This window comes from Cnephaeus nilssonii, assembly GCF_951640355.1.
Source record: "Cnephaeus nilssonii genome assembly, chromosome: 6".
Lineage (NCBI taxonomy): Eukaryota > Metazoa > Chordata > Mammalia > Chiroptera > Vespertilionidae > Cnephaeus > Cnephaeus nilssonii.
In genome coordinates, this window is record NC_137077.1 from 76,741,879 (window position 1) to 76,751,373 (window position 9,495).

Genomic DNA, 9,495 nt, shown 5'->3' on the forward strand with positions numbered 1-9,495 from the left:
TACAATCCTACAATTCCCCATGAAGACATGTCCCAGGTACAAGGAGGGTAGGAGACACCATGAACAGACCTGAAGCAGAGCTATCCAGCTGACCAAAAGACCAAGGAGTAAGCAACTGAGATAGTAAGCCACTAAGAGATTGAGGGTTTTTTTGTTTTGTTTTTTCTTTCATAGCCAAAACAGATTAATGCATAGAGATTGCCTGGAATAACGTACAAGATTGGGGAGCAATTTCTGACTTAGAGACACAGAGTATTTCTTTCTACCCCTCAACAATTGTTTGGTTAGGATGGTATACTCTTTATCTTGTTATTTTTAGCTCTCATTACAGTCATTGTTGCATATAGCAGAGGCTTCAAAATAAAGCAAACAACCCTAGATAACTTGAATTGGTGGTGGTTAAGTGGTAAGATGAACCCTTGGGTAAGTCAGGATGTTCTAAGAAATATAGGCACCAGGGGAACATGATTTCGGTTAAGAGCTGCCACATGAAGACTTTGCTAGTACAGTGTGGTAGAGTTGTAGTGTGTCATAAACTATATTTGCCTGTAAGAGCAGATAATATGAAGATAGGAGTAAAATGCCACCTGAATAGAAAGAAAAACGATGAAATCTTGTTAAAGATAAAGAATTGGACTGGGGTTGGGAACATCAATTTGCATTTCAGCTTTAGATCAGAAAAAGATGATACAAAAGAAGAGAAATTGGGATAAAAAAACAAACAAACAAAAAATTCTGCATTTTTTCCTGTTGGAAAACACTATGAAAAAAATATATATTTTAAAAATATATTTTTTTATTATTGATAATATTACAGATATTTCTCCTCTTTCCCCCCTTCTCCCAGCCTGTACACACCCCCAAGGTTTTCACTACCCTATTGCCCATGTTCATGGGCTATGAAGACACTGAGTCTTGACATGATGAATATGAAGAAATACTATAACATGCTGTCTCAACTGATGATGTGTAAGGAGAAAAATAACACAAAACAACATTAAGATCTATGAGCGAAAAGTGCTGTAGGTATGAGGAAAGCTGCTGGAAACAGCACTTAGTGAACTAAGAAGAAAAAAGTCCTCCAAGTAAAACCCAATGCTAAGTACAAAAGAATTGCTATGAAGCCATTTGATAAATTCAATAGTATAGAAGAATGCAGGAAGAATAATAAAATACATTCAAAAAAAGGAAGGAGGGTTAGGGAAGAAATAACTATAGAAATGGATAAAAAGGTAACAATATATGTATACATGTATATATGGTTAAATAAATAAACATGGTAAAATTTATATATATATAAATGAAAAAACAAAAATATTGAATGCTATATATTTGGGAATTATGTGCCACAATTTAAAGTGTTCATGTTGAATAGAGGGTTTTTAAGGTTTCTAATTTATGAAATTATAAATAAGGTTTTTTAAAGTATATTAGCATTTTTAATAATTTTCTTTATTTTAATGAAATTAAATATTTAAGATGTTTTGAGTTGGCTACAAGCTTTTATATGTATGACTGAAAAATACTGGATAGCACCCTTAAAGGCTTTTTATCTAATAATAAACACGTTTTAATTAACTTTTTGATGAACAAAATATTTCTATGCTGATTACGTCCTTAGATTATCCTATCTAATAAAAGAGTAATATGCAAATTAACCATCACTCCACTACACCCACCAGCCACGCCCACAAGCCACGCCCACAAGCCAATCAGAGCGAGTATGTAGATTAACCCCAACCAAGATGGCTGTGGCCACAGAGAGCAGGAGGGAGGTTTGGGTTTCCCTGAAATGGAGGAAGCCAAGCTTTCACACACCCTGGCGGGCCCAGACCTCCACTCAAGGGTACAAAGTTTCAATTATAGAAGGTAAATAAATTCCAACAGAAATGGCTGCCACCACAGAGCGAGCAGGAGGCTTGACTCCACTCCAGGCTACAAAGTTTCCATTGTAGAAGATAAATTCCTGATACCAGGGCCTCCTCTTGGGTCGCCGGGGGACGTGGCCGGCCTGCAAACCACCACAGGCCCCTCGCCCAGGCCACCCTAGGGGAACCCCCACCCTGATCCGGGACACCTTTCAGGGCAAACCAGCTGGCCCCCACCCATGCATCAGGCCTCTATCCTACCTAATAAAAGAGTAATATGCAGATTGACCATCACTCCAACACACAAGATGGCTGCTCCCATGTGGTCAAAGATCCTGCCCCCATGGGTACACAAGATGGCCACCACAAGATGGCCAGCAGGAGAGGGCAGTTGGGAGGGACCAGGCCTGCAAGGGAGGGCAGTTGTAGGTGATCAGGCAAGCAGGGGAGGGTAGTTGGGAGGCACAAGGCCTGCAAGGGAGGGCAGTTGAGAGGGACCAGGACTGCAAGGGAGGGCAGTTGGGGGCGATCAACCCTGTAGGGGAGGGCAGTTAGGGGTGACCAGGCTGGCAGAGGAGGGAAGTTGGGGGCAAACAGGCTGGCAGGGGAGCAGTTAGACATCAATCAGGCTGGCATGGGAGTGGTTAGGGGGTGATCAGGCTGGCAGGCAGAAGCAGTTAGGAGCAATCAGGAAGGCAGGCAGGCGAGCAGTTGGGAGCCTGAAGTCCTGGATTGTGAGAGGGACATCCCTCGAGGGGTCCCAGATTGGAGAGGGTGCAGGCTGGGCTGAGGGACACCCCTCCCCATGCACAAATTTTGTGCACCGGGCCCCTAATATTCTATAATTAGAGATACTGGCCAAAGATTCTTAAGTTTAGGACATTATGTGACTTCAAAATGTTTATTCATGCTCCTCATACTGCCTCCTTCTCAGATATTTATATATTACACTCTACAAGGGTTCTACTAATTAACACTCCATAAATAATGCCTTTAGCCAGCCTTTAGCCAGCATGAGTATTTTAATTATTTATGCTTTAGGAATTTAATCTACACTAATAAAAGAGAAATATGCAAATTGACCATAACTCCGCAACACCCACCAGCCAATCAGGAGTGAGTATGCAAATTAACCCAACAAAGATGGAAGGTTAATTTGCATACACGGGATTGGAGCAAAGACTGAAGGCTCCAGCCCGAGCAAAGACTGAAGACTGAAGATGACTGAAGACTGAAGAGGCTTGGCTTCTCAGCTGCGGCTGGAATAAAGCCCTGGGTCCCGGGTGCCGGAGGAAAACCGGTACCGGCAGCCAGGGGAAGGAAGGCCTATTGCATGAATCTTTGTGCAATGGGCCTCTAGTAGAATTGTAGTAATCCACGGACCTTTTGTGGAATCCCTGGGAAGCAGAAGCTGTCTTTATTACTACTGTGGAGCTGGAGTCTATACACCTGTGATGTCAGGGACCCTAATGGGGAGCAAAATGAAGCTAACAGAGAAGAGATGTATTTGGAAAAAATCTAAATTCTGATGCTGTCACCTGAATTCTAGTATTTCACATTACTTCAGGCAGTATCCAAAATTATTTTATTTTGAATTTATTATTGTTGATGTTGTTGTTTCTTAGAGCAGTTTGAGTTGGATTTCTGTAACTTAAAACAGAATGAAGTATCCTGACTAACACACAGGTAAATGGTTATTATTTTCATACATTCAGTTTGAATACTTTTCTGTAATTGCAACTTGTAATAATAGAATTGTCATTTACACTAAATATGTTCAAATATAATTTTCACTCTAACCATTCAGAGTTTTGATCTCAGATTGCCATTTATAAAATCTCTGATGAACTTGAAGTTGCCTTCTGTTAGAAGCTCAACTCTAATACCCATCAATTGGAATTTAAAAGAAATATTTTGTTGTTTTGTTTTTGTAAGCTAAGTATATATTTCCTGGCTGCCTAATAATGAAGTATAAGTGAATTTTACTTTGTTATTTCTGTTTTTTTACATGGAGAAAATGAAAACTTAGTCTCTGAAGAGAAAAGAAATAAATGTTCTGCTACTTTAAACAACAGACTTATTTTGTCATTTCCATTAAATTTCTTTTTTGTTGTTGTACGCAATTCTATTCTCTCATTTATCTTACGAAAATAATTCCATCTGAAATAGGATTTATTTTGTCTGTTAAAAAGACACTGGCAACTTAAATCTCAGATACAGAATCGGATTTGTGAGATGCTGTACCATGTAGCTATTTACATTTGTTATACAGAGAATTATTTGTGATTAATGTTTCAGAGCTCATCAATTCATTTCAACTTCAGATTTGCACATTTCAGTTTTTATTTTTGTTACTTATTTTTTTAACCCTCGCCTGAGGACATGCTTAGAGAGGAAGGGATCCAGAGAGGTAGAGAGACAGAGACCAAGACAGACACTAATGTGAGGGAGAAAGATCGATCAGTTGCCTGGAGCACATGCCCTGACCAGGGATCCAAAATGCAACCTGGCTGCCTGGGAATGGAACCAGGAACCTTTTGGTAAATGGAGGAGGCTCCAACCAACTGAAACACCAGGCCTGGGCCTTCAGTTTTTATTTACACACTATTTTTCCATAAAAATCTATTCAAATGCAATGCCAGTGTAAATGTGTCTCCACTCAGGATACTTAGAATTTTGTCTAAATGATCTACAAAAAAAGGAAGAAATAAAATCATGTATTTCTGCAAATCTGGAGCACTTCTTCTCTCTCTTAGATATATACACTTTATAGAGCTCAATAGATTTTTTTAAAAAAGATTCTTCATGAAGTTTTTATCATGTTTCATTTTACCTTCTTGTAGATCTGGACAACATTTTTTTTTCCCTGTAAAGGAAAGATAGTGAATTCTATGAGCTTTGTTTGCCATAAGGTCTGCCACAATTACTTTTTTCTGCTGTTGTAAAAGAAATGTAGCCAAAGACAATGTGATGTGTAAAAATAAAACTTTATTTATAAAACAGACAGTGGTCAGGATTTGGCCCACAGCTGTAGCTTTCTAGTCTCTGTAGAAAGCTAATTTTCTCATTGGCTATGAAGTAGGAGACATGTTACATTAGAGGATAATACTATACTCTAAAAATTGCAGTATTTATAGATTCTAAATATCTATAGCCACAATTCTTGCTCTCAAGACATAGGCAGGATTGTGACACAATTTTGGCAAAAACAAAAACATGCAGGCTCTGACTGGTTTGGCTCGGTGGATACAGCGTCGGCCTGTGGACTGCAAGGTCCCAGGTTCGATTCCGGTCAAGGGCATGTACCTTGGTTGCGGGCACATCCCCAGTGGGAGGTGTGCAGGAGGCAGCTGATCGATGTTTCTCTCTCATCGATGTTTCTAACTCTCTATCCCTCTCCCTTCCTCCCTGTAAAAAATCAATAAAATATATATTTTAAAAAAACAAAAACAAAAACATGCAGACAGTGTATTCAACCTTATCAATATATGAATATGGTGAACTTTGATCTATAGCAGGCTAGAAATTTTCATAAAATTGAGTTCTGAAAGATCTGGAGGAACTATTTTTTGGGTGTAAAGAACAGGAATATGGGAGAGCAGTTCTAGGGAAATCACTAAAATCACAGCAAAGTTGGCCCTGGGACTTCTACAGATACAGTTTTTTTAATTCTTCAAACTGTTATTCATGAGAAGCAGGCTGAAGGTAAAAGGTGCAGAACAGCCCTAGCCAGTTTGGCTCAGGGGATAAAGAGTTGGCCTGCAGACTGAATCCAGTCAACGGCATGTACCTCGGTTGTATGCTCAATCACCAGCCCTGGTCAGGACGCCTGCGGGAGGCAACCAATGTGTGTCTCTCACATAGATGTTTCCCTCTCTCTGTCTTTCCCCCTTCCTTCCACTCTCTCTAAAAATCAATGGAAAAATATCATCGGGTGAGGATTAACAACGAAAGGTGCAGAACATAAAGAAACTTACAAACAACTTCCCAGCTGCTGATTCAAGATTCCTGATCAGAGAAATATACTAGTATCCTATAAGAGAGGAATATGCTAATAATCTGTTATGCCCTGATGACCTGATCCTGGACCTGCAGGAGGATGGGGCAGTGAACTACAAGTGGGCAGTGGAGAGCTACAGGAGGGGGCAGGGCAGCAAGCTATGGGGGGCGGGGGGAGCTACAGAAGGGTGGCAGTGACCTAATGGCACACGGATTTGTGCGCAGGGCTACTACTATATATATATATATACACACATATATATGTATACACACACACACACACACACATACACCTATAATAATAAAAGTGTAATACTATATGCTAATTAGACCAGACATCCTTCCGGATGAAGCCGGGGCTATGAGGGAAGCCTGGGTCCCAGGTGCCTGCCAGCAGCCAGAGGGAAGGCAGTGCCAGGAGCCGGGGGAAGGAAGGCCTACTCTTGCATGAATTTTGTGTATCTGGCCACTAGTCTACACTAATAAAAGAGAACGATGCTAATTGACCGTACCTCCACTACGCCCACAGCCAATCAGGAGTGATATGCAAATTAACCCAACAAAGATGGGTAAATTTGCATATGTAGGCAGGGTAGGCAGCGCCAGACACCGCCTTAGGGGTCCGGGCCACGATTGGGGACCAGGCAGGCCTGGCAGGCAGCACCTGACGCAGCCCGTGGGGTCCAGGCCATGATCGGGGACCGGGCAGGCAGCACGGGCAGCATCTGACGTTGCCCGTGGGGTCCCGGACACCAGTGGAGCAGGCCTGGGTTGAACATTTTAATGAAAATGGGATGCCTGTGCCCCTCCCCACCATGCGCCGTCCCTGGTGAAGAGAGGGAAGTGGGCAGTTAGGAGGCACCGGGGCTCCGAAGGGGCTGGGAGCAACCTACAGGCGTGCTACCAGGAAGAGGTGCTGAATCATGAGTATGCAGAGGGCTGGCTGATGGAGGCACACAAAGATGCAGATGAGGCTGCTCTTGCCAGCGCTGAGCTGGAAAAGCGCATTGAAAGCCTATTGGAGGAAATCACCTTTCTGAAGAAGGTCCATGAAGAGGAGATCGCTGAGCTGCAGGCGCAGATCCAGTATGCTCAGATCTCCAAAGAGATGGACGTGTTCTCCAAGTCCAACCTCTCCGCTATGCTCAAGGACACCCACTCCCAGTACGAGAAGCTGGCTGCCAAGAACATGCAGAATGCAGAAGAATGGTACAAGAGCCACTTCACCGTGCTGACTGAGAGCGCTGCCAATAACACCTATGTGGTGCGCGCCGCCAAGGACGAGGTGTCTGAGAGCCACCGCCTGCTCAAGGCCAAGACCCTGGAGAACAAAGCATGCTGGGGCATGAATGAAGTGCTGGGAAAGCAGCTGCAAGAGCTGGAAGATAAGCAGAACGCCGACGTCAGTGCTATGCAGGACACAATCAACAAATTAAAAAATGAGTTGAGAACTACAAAGAGTGAAATGGCACGATATTTAAAAGAATACCAGGACCTCCTCAATGTGAAGATGGCTTTGGACATTGACATTGCAGCCTACAGGAAATACTTGGAAGGTGAGGAGACCCAGCTCAGTTTCACCAGCGTGGGAAGCATAGCCAGAGGCTACTCCCAGAGTTCCCAGGTCTTTGGTCGATCTGCCTATAGTAGTTTACAGACTAGCTCCTACTTGATGTCCACTCGCTCCTTCCTTTCTTAATACACCAGCCACGTCCAGGAGGAGAAGATCGAGGTGGAGAAGACCATTGAGGCTGCAAAAGCCGAGGAAGCTAAGGATGAACCCCCTCTGAAGGAGAAGCTGAAGAGGAGGAAAAGGAGAAGGACGAGGCTGAGGAAGAGGAAGGAGAGGAAGAGGAAGAAGGTGCCAAGGAAGAATTTGAGGACACAAAGGAGGAAAAAGGAGGTGAAGGTGAAGGAGAAGACGCCCAAGGAGCTGAGGACGAGAAGAAAGATGAAGGTGCTAGGGAGGAGCAAGCAACCAAGAAGAAAGATTGAGCCCCCCCTCCCTTAATTATTTCAGGAATAATCCTCCTGAAACCAGGTCAACCCCATCACCAACCAATCAGTTGAGTTCCCAATACTATATGAATTAAGAAGTCAATATATATAACATTCTGAGGTGACTCATGTTGGACATTAAATGTTGTGCTATGACTTTTCTCAATTTGCAGATTATCTGTTTGCTTGCAGAGTGGCTTCCTGGCTTGCTGCCAGCCTGTGCATGGTCCATGCTTATGAGTTCAGGATCTATGACAATGTGAATAATTCAGATGTTTACAATAAAACACATAAATACATGAATTCACTAATATTAATGTTAAACTTCATGGAAAAAAATAGTCCTTTGAATCTTTGGTGGTTAGAAATTAAAGACCTCAAATCATGTGCAATAAACAGTAAATAAAGTTACATGGAATGACAAAAAAAAAATACATTAAGGGCAAGGAAACATTCAAAGAACTGGAGAATCATTCCCAAATCAGGAAGGGAAGTCACAGGGTGTATATTATTGCTATGAATACAGTATTTCCTACTACTTACAACATATACAATGTAATGTATTAGATGCCTTCCTATCGCATGAAGTATGTATTTTCATAGAGTAATACTGGTAGATATGTTATAGTTATGGCAGTATGTCATATCCTACCTATACTAATAAAAGGGTAATATGCTAATTAGATCATGAGACCTTCCGGACAATGCCATGGTGGCTTGGTGGAGGCAGAGGCAGTTAGGGGTGATCAGGCCAGGAGGGGAAGGCAGTTGGGGGTGATCAGACTGGTGGGGGGCAGTTGGGGGCAAGCAGGCTGGCAGAGGGGACCAGTTATGGGTGAGCAGGCCAGCAGGGGGGTGCAGTTGGGGGAAAGCAGGCCAGTAGGCAGAGTGGTTAGGGGCGATCAAGCAGGTAGGCAGGTGAGCAGTTAGAAGCCAGTAGTCCTGGATTGTGAGTGGGTTGTCTGACTGCCGGTTTAGGCCCGATCACACAGGGGTCCCAGATTGGAGAGGATGCAGGCCGGGCTGAGGGACACCCCTACTCCCCAAATGCACAAATTTCGTGCACCGGGCCACTAGTTCACATATAAAATCATTGCATGGAAGTGGCAAGACTAGGTGTCTTGATCTTGTGCCTGACCTCAGATTGAAACTTTCAGTTTTTCATGTTGAGTATGATGCTATCTTGGGCATGTTATATATTGCCTTTATTATATTAAGGTACATAATACATGGAAAATAATAATATTATTAAATGGAATATTATTTAACCTTAAAAAAAGAAAGGAACCAAGGCACTGAAATAACATGGGTGGTCCTGGAAGACATTATTCTAAGTTTCATAGATGGATACTTAACCCCCAACTCATTGAGCTGTATACATTAAATACATACTGCTTTTTACATGCCAATTAGACCTCAATAAAGTGGTTAAAAAATACTCCCATTTACATATTAATAATAAGCATAAAGATTCATTATGGTATCTATTTTTATACACTAACAGAAGAAGAAGGTAGATCATAAATCATAGGTCATTGAAAAAAAATACAAAAAAGTTGTTCCAGGAAAATAAGACATTTAAAAAAATCAGCCTATAATCTTAAAATTATGGAGAACAAGATACCCTTTG

At 42.2% G+C, this 9,495-nt stretch overlaps 1 pseudogene across 1 annotated transcript; it reads left to right on the forward strand.

Annotated features, from left to right (window-relative positions):
• The first annotated feature begins 411 nt into the window (after positions 1-411).
• Positions 412-7,862, forward strand: LOC307101092 (neurofilament light polypeptide-like; annotated as a pseudogene). Its single transcript has 2 exons — positions 412-423; positions 6,703-7,862. The product of its transcript is annotated as a neurofilament light polypeptide-like (transcript).
• Positions 7,863-9,495: the final 1,633 nt, after the last annotated feature.